Here is a 15,816-nt window from a genome sequence, read left to right as displayed (position 1 = left end):
GCATGGCTGCAGTCGCCACCTCCCTCCGTCGTCGTTGCATGCACATCTACCCGTATCTCGATGACTGGCTCATTCGAGGGACCTCCGAGACGCAAGTGAGATGTCATCTGTGTATCTTCAAAGATCTCTTCAGGCGACTAGGCCTGATGATCAACATCGAGAAGTCTACTCTGATACCCACACAGAGGACAGACTTCATTGGGGCGATTCTGATTCCAATCTGGCCAGAGCCTGCCTGTCAGGCCTCGTTTTCAGGCGATGGCATCATTTATTCAAGGACTCCAATCCTTCCCAACAACATTGGCTCGCACTTGTCTCAGTCTCCTAGGCCACATGGCTGCCTGCATCTTCGTGATCAAACACGATACTCACTGTCCCTCTGAACGTTTTAGGCTCCCTAACCTGGTGGCTGACCCCCACCCTGATCTGTGCAGGGATGCCATTCCACCTACCACAACCTTCGATGGCCCTAACCACGGATGTGTCATCTCTGGGTTGAGGTACCCACCTTGAGGGTCTCCGTACTCAAGGCCTCTGGTCAGCCCAAGAACTAGCCTTACACATCAATGTGTGGGAACTGAGGGCGGTTCGTCTAGTGTGCCAGGTGTTTCATCAGCAACTCCAAGGCCGTTGTGTCTCAGTGTTCATGGACAACACAACAGCTATGTTTTATATAAACAGGCATGGGGAGCGTGCTCCTTCCTTCTTTGTCAGGAAGCCATTCAACTCTGGGAGTTTTGCATACCCCACTCAATCGATCTGGTAGCGTCCTTTCTCCCAGGAGTTCAGAACATCCTGGCAGATCTCCTCAGCAGATCCTTGCTAGCTCACGAGTGGTCGATTCGTCTAGACGTCATCCATTCTGTTTTCCGGAAGTGGAGGTTTCCCCACATAGACCTATTCGCCTCTCACTAGAATCGGAAGTGTCACGTGTTCTGCTCCTTCCAGGGTCTCTCCCCAGGCTAACTCTCAGAAGCATTCCTGATATCGTGGATGAACCATTTACTCTATGCCTTTCCACTGTTCCCGCTGGTCCACAGTGTCCTGCTAAAGATCTGCAGAGACAGGGCCCACCTGATCATGATCGCTCCAGTGTGGCCGAGGCACCACTGGTACACCATGTTGTTTGACCTGTCGGTGGCCGACCCAATCCCCCTACCACTCTGGCTGGATCTCATAACTCAGGACTATGGCAGACTTCACCATCCAGACCTACAGTCAATTCACCTCACAGCATGGTTGCTGCATGGTTAAGACAGTCCGAGTGATGTTACTCTGCCTCAGTACAACAGGTACTCCTGGGCAGTAGGAAGCCTTCCACTAGGTTGACATACCTGGCCAAGTGGAAGCGTTTCTGCTGCTGGTGCACTCAGCGTAGTGCTGTCCCCATGCAGGTACCAGTTCCTACTGTCTTGGACTACCTCTGGTCCCTGAAACAACACGGCCTAGAAGTCTCATCAATAAAAGTGCATTTGGCAATCTTCTCAGCCTTTCACCCAGGGGAGAATGTCCATTCAGTCTTCTCTCACCCCATGGTTTCGAGGTTCCTTAAGGGCTTGGAACATTTGTACCCCCAGGTTCAATGTCCCACCCCAATCTGGGACCTCAGTCTAGTTCTAGCCAAGCTTATGGGTGCTCCTTTTGAACCACTAGCCACCTGCTCGCTGCTGTACCTCTCCTGGAAGACAACATTCCTCGTCACCATTACATCGGCAAGGCGAGTGTCTGAACTTTGGGCCCTCACTGCGGACCCCCTGTACACAATGTTTCACAAAGACAAGGTACAGCTGCAATCACACCCCGCCTTCCTCCCTAAAATGGTATCGGCTTTCCATGTCAATCAAGACATCTTTCTTCCAGTCTTCTTCCCGAAGCCACACTCGTCACACTGGGAACAGCAGCTGCACTTCCTAGATGTCTGTAGGGCTCTCACCTTTTATATCAAATGAACAAAGCCCTTTCGAAAGATGCCCCAACTCTTCGTTGCAGTGGCAGACTGAATGAAGGGCCTGCCAGTCTCCTCCCAGAGAATTTCATCTTGGGTGACATCTTGCATCCGTGCCTGCTATGACTTGCTCATGTTCCGACTAGCCACCTTACCACCCATTCTACTAGGGCTCCAGCTTCGTCTGCCGCCTTCCTGGCCCATGTACCCATCCAGGAGATATGTTGAGCAGCTACCTGGTCCTTGGTCCACACCTTTGCGTCACATTACACATTGGTAAAATAGTCCAGAGATGACATGGCATTTGGCTCAGCAGTTCTACATTCTGCGACATCTCACTCTGACCCCACTGCCTAGGTAAGGCTTGGGAGTCACCTAATTGGAATCGATATGACCAAGCACTCGAAGAAGAAAAGATGGTTACTCACCTTTGTAACTGTTGTTCTTCGAGATGTGTTGCTCATATCCATTTCAAGCCCGCCCTCCCTCACCTCTGTAAGAGTAGCTGACAAGAAGGAACTAAGGTGCCGTTGGGTTGGCAGGGGTATATATCTGGAGCCATAGCCATGCCACTCCAGGGGACGACCCATCCGACCCATCGAGTGTTGCTAGGGTAAAAATCTTCCATTTAGAAGGTAAGAGCCTCCTCGAGGGCTGAAACCTGTTCAGTCTGATCCATCTGGTGACAGTTGAATTCTAGGCATGGAAAACACGAGCTTAAGGAAGCAGAATTTTATTCCGCACCTGGGATTTTGTTCCTTAGAATCACTGGAATCATTCGGGTTTGTCCTTTTTGTTTCACCTCTTCTTCCATCCATCCCTCCATCCTTTCTCTTCATCTCGTGCTTCTTTTGTCCTTTCTTCTGTTCCCCTCCCAACACCAGGAGATGTGTGTGTGTGTGCGTCATGGAGGAGTGCTCTGCAGCTTCCACTGTGGGAGGTCCACCCAAAAGTGTGGGGCTGAAATAGTGCTCGGGCAGTCAGGGCCAAATTAACCTTTTGTGGGCCCCAGCACCAAACATGTTTGTTGGCCCCCATGTAGTCACTGTGGGCTCCGAGTGTGGGCCTGGTGCAGCAGTGCCATTGGTGCCATAGTATACCCGGTACTGAACCTGAGAGACATTTTTCATTTTGATCACACACCTCTCCATGACTATATGCATTGCCGTACACAGCTCCCTCAGCCCCTGGGTTTTTTTATTGAGCTGTACACCCATGTGGGTTTACCAGTGTCCACAGTGAGCAGTACTTTTATATGTCCAAGGAAACACCCCACAGATTTATCTCCTTCCTCATTCAGATCTTCTCTAGCCATGTCTCCAGTATCCCCCTATGTCACCAGTCACAGCATGTGGTCCTAGTCTCAGCTCAGAGTTCTAAAGCCAGCAGATACCTGATCAAATTCTGACAGATCCCTCCCTCAGTACCCATCCTGCCATGTGAGCAAGCCACCTGCAAACACCATTTCCCCAAAGTGAGGACTTGGCGCTTGGAAATCTGAAGACACCAGCCTTTCTCCCTCTGCTCCCATCTACATGCTAGTCTGCTACGTGATCACCACCATCTCTCCCCATACTTGTTTCCTTTCTACTTTGGACATGCTCCCCAACCAGCTGGAAGCTCCCTCTGCAAGCCTAACCTGCTTCTTCTTTCCCTGCTCCCCTTGACATTCCTTTCCTGCTGGTGAGCTCTGTTCCTTGAGGTTAACTCCAGTGTCTTTAGCTGCTTTAGCTTAATGGCCCCACTAGTCACAGAGCCACTTGTAGCTTCTCTGGCCATAGCCATGGGGCCAATTGCCAGAGGCCAGCCTTAGACAGCTGCAGTTACTAGCCTTGCAATGGCAGCACTAGGGACTCTAAATCCTCAGCCCTAGCCCTAGGCAGCTGCAGACTCTGGAGTTAGGCACTTCCCTCCTCTAGGCCATGGCTTTAAATACCTGAGATGCCCATCACCTGCAGCAGAGGCCACCAATTCCCACACACCCCTCAGCTAGCACATAGTCATGCAGAAAGTGCAGCCTGAATGATTTTGGAGGCTGGGGTGCCAGGAGGTTCCCATCCCTGAGCAGCAGCTCTGCAACAAGCTCACATCCCCCCCTTCGCTGTGGGACCAGGACCCTGTGAAGACAGTGGAGTTACTCTGTGTATAACCAGTTCTGTCCAAAGCCTGTTGAAGTGAGTGGGAGTCTTTTCATTGTCTTTAATGGGCTGTGTATAGAAGCAAAGGGCCCATTCTAGACTCTAGGAGCAAAGTGCATTCTGTGCGGCACTGGTTTACTAGTGTAACAGGAAAGTCTCATGTTACCTAGTGAATAAGCAACACCTCCTACAGCAGCTAACGCTTTCTGAGAGGCTTCCCACCCAATTACTAAATGTGAACCTGCTTCACTTACAAGGGCTGAACATATCAGGTGGGATGGTCACAAAATCAGGGCACTTCTGAATTCAGTAGGAGTTTGGGATGTGCACAGAACACAGACAGGACTGGTGCCCGCATGGTTCCAGAACTGCGGTGAAGTGGAACAATGTTCAGCTTGTGTGACTGGAGGATATCTGGATCCATATTATAAGACTGTCCTACATAAATGAGGAAAAATTGAGGTGCCTTTGCTATTCTTTTGTTCCACTATTCGTTTTTATGGGGAACTGGCCAATGCAATATTACTCTCTTCCTTTTCAACAAGCCAAACTAAACAAAATGGCAATGGCTGTTGAAAATAACAATTCCAGTCCTAGTTAGCACTGGGAAGACCACAACATTTCTTGCTCAATTTTATCCTACTTTTTCTACAGCAAGTTACAGTGGATCAGCATATTTGATTTGGGAGAAATGAAGTAGCAGCTGCCCAAACTGAGCCTGAGCACTCCTGAGTGTTGAGAGTGTTCAAATCTGGAAGGCAGGTGCTAGATTCCCTTTCTGAATATCGGATAAATCTGGAAAGGAAAGCCAATTTCTGCTTCCATACCTCAGACGTGGAAATCCTCCTACGTGCCTGGTACTGTATCTAAAGCTGCCCAGGTCCTCTAGTAGAGCAGAGGTGGGCAAACTATGGCCCACGGGCCATATTCGGCCCACAGGACTGTCCTGCCTGGCCCTTGAGCTCCCGGCCAGGGAAGCTAGCCCCCGGCTCCTTCCCCACTGTCCCCTCTCCCCTGCAGCTACTCTGCTGTGCGGGCAGCAATCTGGGTGGCGGGGTTGCACGCTCCCACCGAGCAGCTCTGGCCGGGTGGTGTGGCTGCCGGACATGCGGCTCTGAGCGGCATGGTAAAGGGCCTGGAGCCGGGGGGGTTGGATAAGGGCTGGGGAGTCCCGGGAGGCAGTCAGGAGACAGGGAGCAGGGGACAGCTGGATGCGGTGGAGGTTCTGGGAGGCGGTCAGGGAATGGGGGAGTTGGATAAACCTGGGAGTCCTGGGGGACCTGTCAGGGGGTAGGGGGTGTGGATAGGAATCAGGGCAGTCAGGGGACTGGGAGGAGAGGGTTTGGATAGGGGGTGAGGTCCTGAGGGCAGTTAGGGGAAGGGGTTCCTGGGAGGGGGAAGTCAGGGGACAAGGAGCAGAGGGGTTTGGATGGGTCAAGTGTTCTGAGGGAGGCAGTCAGGGGATGGGAAGTGGGAGGGAGTGGATGCCAGGCTCTTTGGGGAGGCACAGCCTTCCCTATCCAACCCTCCCTACAGTTTTGCAACCCCAATGTGGCCCTCGGGCCAAAAAGTTTGCCCACTCCTGTAGTAGAGCCTCCATTCCCTTACTTTTCATTTTCACTTCTGGTGGAATCCATGTACCTCCCTCATTAGGCTTCAGATAGAAAGGGGCACTGTCCATTTAGTCCACCCAATTCCTTCTTTGGGGGCTGCCAGCTGAGGTCACACCAGCATCCCTAATCCAGCCTGGGGAAGTCTCCTGAGGGTGATATCTGGGCCAAAGCCTCCTACTCGGGCAAAATTGTTCCCCATTCATACTGCCACCCCCTTCTAGCAGCCAGCTCTCCATCCACAGCAAGCTGTGATGCATGGGGTCTCAGTGCCCCCTTCCCAGGTCCCTTTCCTGTGGCTAGCTGCCAGGGAATGCTGGGAAATGTAGTTCCTTCTCTGCTCCAGGGCTGGCTCTATAGGCAGGGATCTGGCCAAGGAACTACAGCTCCCAGGGTCCCTTGGGTTCTCAGCTCCCAGGCTGGATCCCTGCTGCTCCGAAGGAGGCTCTGCTCCTGCAGTGCTGTGAGAGAGGAAGTGAGTGCTATGGGACCCTCCTGAGCTTGGGCCTGGCACTATGAAGCCATTGATGCCATGGTAAATCCGGTACTGATCGCTGGAACTTTTCTCCTAACTGCTCAATTTTTCATCAGTGACAATTGAAAGGAAGGTAACAGGAGAGTAACTCTCCATTTCCTGCATGACCTGCAGAGATTGCGTAGACATCTCCAGCGAATCATAAAGACATGTGGCCCAGGCTCGTGTTGCAGCAATTGCACTCAAAGCAACTATCATGACAATGCCAGTCACAGCAGCCTTTTCATCATCTCCAGGCTTGTGATTTGAGTCTTTCCAATTCCCCTCTCCAAAGAGCCTTTTCCTTAGCAAGCAATTACTTGGATTGCCAAGAGAAGTCTCTTCTGTCTCCTAGAAAGACAGAGGAAAATGTGAGCAGAGGAGACAGAAGCTACACAAGCACCACTGTGCGTTGATATCAGGATCTTCAGTTTACTAAACAGAGGCTTTAGCCAGCTAAGCCATAGTGCCTGCTGCAAGAGTTTGGATGCAATTGTTCCACTTAATGGTCTAAGACAACACCTTCAAATTCCAAAGTACAGATATTCCCCATTTCCCTCAAGACTTGCAGACCTTCAAGTGTCTGGCTCTCTGTGCACAGAAAACCACAGCTGAGTTGACAGAGGGCTTCTAACATGCGCTTTTCCCACCAGCCACTGTGATCATATATCAGAGGGGTAGCCGTGTTGGTCTGGAACTGTAAAAAGTGACAAAGAGTCCTGTGGCACCTTATAGACTAACAGATGTTTTGGAGCATAAGCTTTCATGCTACACGCATCTCACTTCGTCAGATGCGTGTAGTGACAATTTCCAGAGGCAGGTATAAATATGCAGGCAAGAATCAGTCTAGAGATAACAAGGTTAGTTCAATCAGGGAGGATGAGACCCCTTCTAGCAGTTGAGGTATGAACACCAAGGGAGGAGAAACTGCTTTTGTAGTTGGCTAGCCATTCATTATGTGTCGTTGGTGTAGATATGTGGGCAGTGTTGGCATCGAGATTTGTTGCATGGATTGGTTCCTGAGTTAGAGTTACTATGGTGTGGTGTGTGGTTGCTGGTGACAATATGCTTAAGGTTGGTGGGTTTTCTGTGGGTGAGGACTGGCCTGCCTCCCAAGGCGTGTGAAAGTGAGGGATCATTGTCCAGGATGGGTTGTAGATCACTGATGATGCATTGGAGAGGTTTTAGCTGGGGACTGTATGTGATGGCCAGTGGAGTTCTGTTGGTTTCTTTCTTGGGCTTGTCTTGCAACAGCAGGCTTCTGGGTACACTTCTGGCTCTGTTGATTTGTTTCCTTATTTCCTCGTGCAGGTATCATAGTTTTGAGAATGCTTGGTGAAAATCTTGTAGGTGTTGGTCTCTGTCTGTGGGATTGGAGCAAATGTGGTTGTACTTCAGCGCTTGGCTGTAGACTATGGATTGTGTGGTGTGTCCGGGATGGAAGCTGAAGGCATGAAGGTAGGTATAGCGGTTGGTGGATTTTCAGTACAGCGTGGTGTTAACATGACCGTCACTTATTCCTACCGTCATGTCTGGGAGAGGACCTCCCATGTAGATTGATCCAGGCTGAGGTTGATGGTGGGGTGGAAGCTGTTGAAATCATGGTGGAATTCTTCCAGAGTCTCCTTCCCATGGGTCCAGAAGATGAAGATGTCATCGATGTAGCATAGGTAGAGAAGGGGCGTGAGTGGACGAGAGCTGAGGAAGTGTTGTTCCAGGCCAGCCATAAAAACATTGGCATATTGTGGGGCCATGCGGGTGCCCATGGTGCTGCTGGTCTGGAGGTATAGATTGTCACCAAATTTGAAATAATTGTGCGTGAGGATAAAGTCACAGAGCTCAGCAACCAGTTGTGCTGTGGCATCATCAGGGATATTGTTCCTGACAGCTTGTATTCCATCTGTGTGTGGGATGTTTGTGTAGAGAGCCTCCACATCCATGTTGGCTAGGATGGTGTTTTCTGGAAGATCACCAATGGATTGTAGTTTTCTCAGGAAATCAGTGGTGTCATGAAGATAGCTGGGAGTGCTGGTGGGGTAGGGTCTGAGTAGAGAGTCCACATGTCTGGACAGTCCTTCAGTGAGAGTGCCAATTCCAGAAATGATGGGGCATCCAGGATTTCCAGGTTTGTGGATCTTGGGTAGTAGATAGAATAATCCCATTCGGGGCTCTAAGGGTATGTTGATTTTTTCTGGTGTTAGTGTAGGGAGTGTCCTGAGTAGATGGTGCAGTTTCTTAGTATATTGCTCAGTGGGATCTGAGGAAAGTGGCCTGTAGAATTTGGTATTGGAGAGTTGTCTGGCAGCCTCCTTTTGGTAGTCAGACCTGTTCATGATGACAACAGCACCTCCTTTATCAGCCTCTTTGATTATAATGTCAGGGTTGTTTCTGAGGCTGTGGATGGCATTGCGTTCTGCACAACTTAGGTTATGAGGCAAGCAATGTTGTTTTTCCACTATTTCTGCCTGTGCACATCGGCGGAAACATTCTATGTATAGGTCCAGACATCATTTCAAGAACTACCCTCGTTATCTCTAGACTGATTCTTGCCTGCATATTTATACCTGCCTCTGGGAATTTTCACTACGTGTGCCTGACGAAGTGGGTATAAACCCAAGAAAACTTATGCTCCAATATAAGGTGCCACAGGACTTTGTTGCTTTAGATCCAGACTAACACAGCTACCCCTCTGATACCTATCCTAATAAGTTAAATGATAAAGTCTTAAACATTATAATCTGTTTATACAACACATTTGATATTTCTCCAATGCCAAGGAAAACACACTACAGTTCAAGGTATTAAAGGTGTAAAGATTCAAAACAAGAAAACAAATTTAAAAATTGAATTTGCATTTACAAATGACTGATCTAAAAGTCTGTTGTAGCCTCTGGAAACTGTTCAGTTCTATAATGTAATATAGGAATCCTGAGTATGTATCTACAGTGACCCAACTGGATGTTTCTTTACCATGCCTTAATGAAAATACAATATGACACTCTATATGCTCAATGTTATTAAGCAATTTGCCCTCTAAAAACTATTGTTTTCAAGGGCACACTCAAATATTAAGGAAGTTAGTAAAGAGACCTGTTCTAAGGCTGGAACAAGCTGGTTAGACACTTCATACTCACCACAGCTCTGGTGGGAGTGTGGAGCAGCCGTTCGTTTTCCTGTTCGCACTCCTCTGCGGTGTGAAAATCGGGGAGGGGAGGTAGAAGCCCCACTTCCCTCTGTAAATGACACCCAGTGGGGGAAGCCAGGACAACAGGGTGGGTCGGCAAGTGGTGGCCATACTCTCACCGCCAAGGTCTAGTCTAGCTCAGGTCCAGCTCAACCTCCTCCCCGTGCCACTGGTCCCCAGGCCCCTTCCACCACCAGGTCAGCCTGGGAACTGAGGCAGGAACGGGGTGAGGAAGCAAGTCAAGCTGAGCAAGGCAGGCAAAAGTGAGACTTGTCTTCATGGGCTGCTCACAATGATCTCCTTTTTGTGTGCAACTGCTGCAAAAACATCCTGACCAGAGAAGCATCAAACACAGGCATCTTATGTAGCTGCCAAAGTAGCTCAGTTGGGAGAGCATTAGACTGAAGGTCCCTGGTTCAATCTCAGGCTTTGGCAGGCCCATTCATCCCTCTTTGTGCATGGGCAGCTTGTTCTCTGGGAGGGCAACAGCACCTTCACCTGAGGCAAGTACCTGAGTTTGAGTTCCCCAGCAGGACAGCAGAGTGTGGGCTTCTGCCCCTAGTTAGCCCACCTGACCTATAACAATGAGGAACAGGAGCTGTCTCTTCCACATGACTTATTGGTAGACCCAATATGGTGGGAAAAAAGTGAGATAGAATGGTCATTGGAGATGATGACAGAGGGGGCAGGGACTGGGGAGGAAAGCTCCTCTGCAAAGCAGAGGAACGGCAGTACTAGGGAAGGGGTATCTGTTAAAGTGGCCGCATGGAATGTAGCAGGGATTCAGGGGCCAGGAGGAGGTGTTTGATATTCAGTGCCTTGGAGCAGCTGGACTTGGAGATGGTGGGTGTTCAGAAAATGCACATTAACAACTCTAGGGTAGCTTGGTGGGCAGAGGGTGACTGGAGGAAGGGTTTGTCTTTCTGGGCCAGGGAAGAAGGACGGGGTTGGATTCTTGTTCTTAACATTCACGGTGCAAGTACAGAAGGTGGTGGAGCTCCAACCAGGGAGCTAATTACTGTTGGACTTTGTGCTCCATGGCACTGGTTACCGCTATATTAGTGTTTATGGTTCCCAGTTAAGGTGTGAAAGGAAAGATCGATAGTAGGAACTGGCTCCTTTCCTCTGGGCCGCACGGTGTTTGGTGTTGGGGCAGATTTTAATTGTGTCAGCTGGCCTGAGGACTGCTGGTCCCGTTTTCCTGACTGTCAGAGGAAACGTTTTTACAGTGACCATTACCTGGTGCAGGTCTGTAGTGAGGTCGGCTTAGAGAACGTGTTTCTGCACAGTTGAACCAGTGGCGGGTGGGCAGTAACCTCCTATTCCTCTGAACCAAGCTCACACCAGCCACAGAGGGGATACACCTTTCTGCGGGGACAGACCAGGAGTCGCACTGACCGGATTTATGTGAAGGAGAGCACATCAACAGCCCAGTGCAGGGTCGTGCCAATGGACTGTTCGGATCACACAGCTCTCACCGTATGCTCAATGTGGGCAATTCCCTGACCCACAACAGAGGATATTGGAAGCTGAACATCCAGAGCTTTCAAGATAAAGGAGCAGGCTCGTGTGGCCTGGCGGTGTTGGCAGAATGGGAAAGCATCAGAGGATTCTATGGCAACCAAGGGGATTGGTGGGAGTCTGTGAGGGAGGAGTTGGCGGCTTTGTTCCGGCAGTCAGATAAACACCACAACATTAATGAAACCAACAGTGCCAGGTCCTGCAGCATAACTTGTGGGATTTCCACAAGAGCATCCAGGCTGGGGAGCCAGTCAGCGTGTAGCTGTATGATGGGATCAAGCGACAGCTGACCGAGTTCCAGGAGATGAGGCTGCAGCTGTCCGATATGAGCAGGAGCACCGAGTGAAGGGAGGGGCGGCCTCCCCTGACATTTTTGTGGCCTGCAGGGAACGGCGACAAAGCAGGGGGATGGGAGGATTCAGAGCAAGACCCGCGGATCTGGTAGAGCAGGACTACAGTCATGGATCATAGATTATTAGAGTTGGAAGGGACCTCAAGAGATCATCTATTCCAACCCTCTGCTCAAAGCAGGACCAATCCACAAATGGCCCCCTCAAGGATTGAACTCACTGGAGGAGGAGAGAGAGTCCTGTGAGAGGAAGCTGCTGGTGGAAAGCAATAAGTGCAGAGCAAAAAACAGCCAGTTGAGAGTGACAGGGGTCTAGAAACTAAAACAGCAACAGGTCCCATGGTGTAATGATCAAGACTCTGAATCCTAGAATCTGAGTTCAAATCTCAGTGGGACCTTCTGGAGATATGTTGGTTTGCTGCAAAGCCCTGCAGCTCAATATACTTGGCTATCCTCTCTTAGGATGAACTAGAGTGAGTTTTTTCCCTCCTGCTCGGTGAGTGATGCCCACTGGAGATAGGTCTTTGGTCTGGCTGGTTCAATGGGCTGGTGGCTTTAGGTTGGGGTCCTAGAACTTAACAGTCTGACTAGAGATTCCTGTGGGTTGACCATATGGTTGTTTCTCGCTGCTTCACCTGATGTCCACAACTTTGGTCCCTGTAGCTGCAGCTCTTCCTCTTGCCTACATGACATTTAAAGGAAGGAGTGCCAGGGCCAGGCTTCATAGTCAGGGCTAGGCAAGAGGAAGGCAGAGTCCCAGGCTGGAGCCCAGCACACCTTTCATGCTCTGGGCACCTAGAGCAAAGGCGGCTGGTGCTGACAGCTCCAAGGGAAGGCTTAAAAGCCACAGAGCAACCAAGGGCAGGGCAAGAGGAGGGCAGGACCATGTCTATGCGTGGCCAGCAGACAGCCACAAAGACTCCTGGCCAGCCTGTTCCTTGCTCCCTGGCATGCTGAACCCCCACTGAAGGCCACCCTCTCTGTTCTGGGATGTCTTGTGGTCCGACCAGGAGCAGAACAGGCTCCCTAAAAGCAGGACCACCCAGAAGATTCGGGGGCCTGAGGCAAAGCGGGGAAGCGGACATAAAAAAAGGCACCACCCGCTGTGGCGCTTGTACTCACTGGGCGGCGCTCCAAGTCTTCAGTGGCAGCAGGTCCTTCACTCGTGCCGTGTCTTCAGCAGCACTGAAGGACCCGCCACGGAAGTGCATCCGAAGACCCAGAGCGAGGGAAGGGCCCGCCGCCAAAGTGAGTAAAAATTAAGAACGCACCTCTAGCCAGGGAAGAGATTCTTGGCCAGGGTTTGCGGGGCCCCTGTGGGGCCTGGGGCAAAATGCCCCACTTTCGCCCCCCCCGGGTGGTCCTGCCTAAACGTAGCGGCCACCAGAGCCTTAACAGTAGCCCCATCCCTTCCTCTCGAGGCCACACCCCTGCCCCACCCCTCTCCCCAAGGCCTCACTCCTATGCTGCCTCTTCCCCCAAGACCCCGCCTGCCGCTCACTTCTCTCCGCCCCCTCCCCACCCTCACTCACCCTTACAGTCATTACAAAGTGGCAAGGCAGAGCCCTCTCATTTTTAAAAGTCCTGGGGTGTTGTTACCCTCTGTTCAGGCATCCCTGGGGCCCTGCACTTCACTCAGCTCTCACTGATTTCAGCTGTTAGTGAGGAAGCCTCACTGCTGGTGCAGTGTTGGCAGTTTCTTGCATGAGAGACACTGTCCCAAAGCAGGACTAATGCTTAGGTTACACTGGTCTACAATTTTTGAGAAGTCGTCTGCTTCAGAGATAAAATGTGATATTTATTATGTATTTTGATGTGCTGAATTCAAATATGACAATTAAAAGAACTGATTGGCTACTGTTTCTAAGATATTTAAGTTTTTACATTTTATGTCTATGTCTATTGTGTAGATAGTAGAGTTTTAATCATAAATTGTAAACCTAGGTATTTTCATGTGCTTATGGTTGCTTTACATGATAATATTTCACCTGTCCTGTTTATGTAACACTTTAAAAATCAGCAAAAGGGTTATATAAATAAAATTTATTATGAAACAAAAGGCAAAAAAACTATTATGTACATAGTTTAGTCCTATTCAGTGTCTACTCGGCGCTTCTTGGCTTGTCTCTTGTATTCATTAAATGGAGCATCTCTTGTCACTGTCCAGCAATAGTCTGCAAGCATTGATGGGCTCCATTTGCCCTGATAGCCTGCCAGGAGATTCCGCTGCTGTAGTCTGGAGCCCAACAGCTCTGCCTTACTCTTGGGTAGTTCCAAATCCCTGACAAGGTCATTCAGTTCACCTTGTGTTATGAGGTGTGGTTCAGAGGAGGAGCATGGGAGAAAATGTGGGTCCTGTGACATTGATGATTCAGGACCAGAAGTTTCATCCTCTTCCTCTTCCTCGTCTGACTCAAGTGAGAATGATTCTGGTGCATCAGGAACCAGCAGTCCTTCTCCATGGGGTACTGGGCGTATAGCTGATGGAATGTTTGGATAATGCACAGTCCACTTTTTCTTCTTTGACACACCTTTCCCAACTGGAGGCACCATGCAGAAGTAACAATTGTTGGTATGATCTGTTGGCTCTCTCCAAATCATTGGCACTGCAAAAGGCATAGATTTCCTTTTCCTGTTCAACCACTGGCAAAGATTTGTTGCACAAGTGTTGCAGCATATGTGTGGGGCCCACCTCTTGTCCTGATCTCCAATTTTGCAGCCAAAATAAAGGTGATAGGCTTTCTTAACCATAGTGGTTATACTGCGCTTTTGTGATGCAAAAGTCACTTCACCACAAACATAGCAGAAATTATTTGCACTGTTCACACAAGTACGAGGCATCTCTGCTCACTTTGGCTAAACAGAAATGCGTCCCTTTGCAAAATCAAACACTGACAAATAAGAGAGCACAACACTGTATGATTTCTAGAGCTGATATAGGGCAATTTGTTCAGCAGAGTGATGTAAGCTTCGTTATGATTGCATCATCCATGACTTCTAGGAATAACATGATGCAATTCATATCATGTATGATGCAATACCAGCTTCAGATTGCATCATTCATTGTTTTGCCTAAAAAGCAAGTACTGTCCAAACCCAGTCATAGATTTATTCATAGATCCAGTCAAAGATGTATTTTAGTCATTTCTGGTTTAAATTGAGATCCCTTCCCTTTATAACTCACTTACCCTCCGCCATTCCCAAGTCAAGGGTCGTATATACTGACCCAATAGCATATCTTGAAAACTAGAGCAATCAACAATTTTAAGCATCATTTTCGTTCTCAGTGACCCAGAATTAGTAAAGTTGGACTACATTTATTTCAGAAGCATTTTGGCTGTAGAGCAGTGTTATCAGTGATTTCAGATCTGTTGGTCTGCAGCAAGACTCTACATTGAGTCTTAATCAGCTCTTTGCTGCTTAATCAGCTCTGTTATTACACAGGGAAGAGCAAAAGGGTCAAATGGTGCCTGGTATCCTTAAGAAGAATCCATCCCACCAAGTATCAACACCTGTCACTACCTGCTCTCATCGCCAATGAGAACGTTTTGGGGTCACTCCTTGCCTTTGTCAACATAGAGGTCTCAGAGAATCATAACTAAGAGGTGCTCTAGTGGTGCAATTGGTTAGCACACAGTACTTCTAGGGCAGTGCTGAGAAGAGCTATACTGAGGTTGTGAGTTCAAACCTCACCTAGAGCACTGGTTTTCATTAACCAAGTGGCATCACCCCTTCATTTGCCCTGTGGAATGTAGAATTTCAGCCCAGGGGACACTGAGAAAGGGAGAAGTCGAAAATGCCACCTTGAATTATTACCTCCTTTCCAGAGTGCAAGTCAGAATCTACAATCCTTTCTCCCCCACCAGCCCCTGTGCCAGGATCCCTCAAGCAGAGCCTAGAGTCCACCCCTGGTGTTTGTACTATTGACAAAGACAAAGTGACAGGGACAAAACACTCAAATCCTGCCTAGTGTGGGCAGCCAGGTTTGCTAGTCAAATTCTATCATTGGTACATTTCCAGGTCTGGGAATTTCCCACAACAGCATTTAATGGGAAGCTGCCTGCAGAACAGTTACACCGCACAGAGCTCCTGTGGAGGAGGGGTGGGAATTAGTAACATTTTGAGGATTGTTTGGGAAATGAGCCTTTGCTGACAAGGTTTGTCTCTGTTCATATTTCACCTTCAGGTGTTATGTAGAGGGATCTTTAGTATATTTTTGTAAGATTAATAACTATCACCTCAACTTTATTTACTCAACTTAAAAATTGGTGTCACTTGATTTTTGCATCTCCCTGTGAAAATACAACTGACACGTGTGGCTTTCTCCAGGCTGTCATGATGTTAAAGTTGGGGAATTCAGTCTCTGTACTTGTGTGTGTGGGGGGGGGTGTTGCTTTTTTATAGCTGCCTCATGGCCAGGCACAATGGGCTGTTATTTGCACCCACTGTCCTTGCCAGGGGCCCTGCTGAAACCTGGGGCTGCACTGCAGTGCTGGGGTGACTCTGCAGGGGGAGAAGCTGCTGTGGAGCAATGTAGAGCAGGTACAGGAAGGAG

The 15,816-nt window shown here is 49.3% G+C and overlaps 2 protein-coding genes, 1 non-coding gene and 1 pseudogene across 7 annotated transcripts in view; 3 read left to right on the top strand and 1 right to left on the bottom strand.

Annotated features, from left to right (window-relative positions):
* LOC115636587 (zinc finger protein 154-like) overlaps nucleotides 1–15,816 on the bottom strand; it is a 658,270-nt gene that overhangs the window by 68,750 nt on the left and 573,704 nt on the right. The gene's annotated exons all lie outside the window — the stretch shown is intronic.
* Nucleotides 1–15,816, top strand: part of LOC115636545 — a 1,011,845-nt pseudogene that overhangs the window by 682,051 nt on the left and 313,978 nt on the right.
* LOC115636662 (zinc finger protein 3-like) overlaps nucleotides 1–15,816 on the top strand; it is a 438,128-nt gene that overhangs the window by 346,702 nt on the left and 75,610 nt on the right. The gene's annotated exons all lie outside the window — the stretch shown is intronic.
* Nucleotides 14,869–14,962, top strand: TRNAR-UCU. The gene is made up of 2 exons: nucleotides 14,869–14,906; nucleotides 14,927–14,962. It is a non-coding gene; the product is annotated as a tRNA-Arg (tRNA).

This window comes from Gopherus evgoodei, chromosome 1 (assembly GCF_007399415.2).
Source record: "Gopherus evgoodei ecotype Sinaloan lineage chromosome 1, rGopEvg1_v1.p, whole genome shotgun sequence".
Taxonomy (NCBI): domain Eukaryota; kingdom Metazoa; phylum Chordata; order Testudines; family Testudinidae; genus Gopherus; species Gopherus evgoodei.
This window is presented reverse-complemented; position numbering and strand designations above follow the sequence as displayed.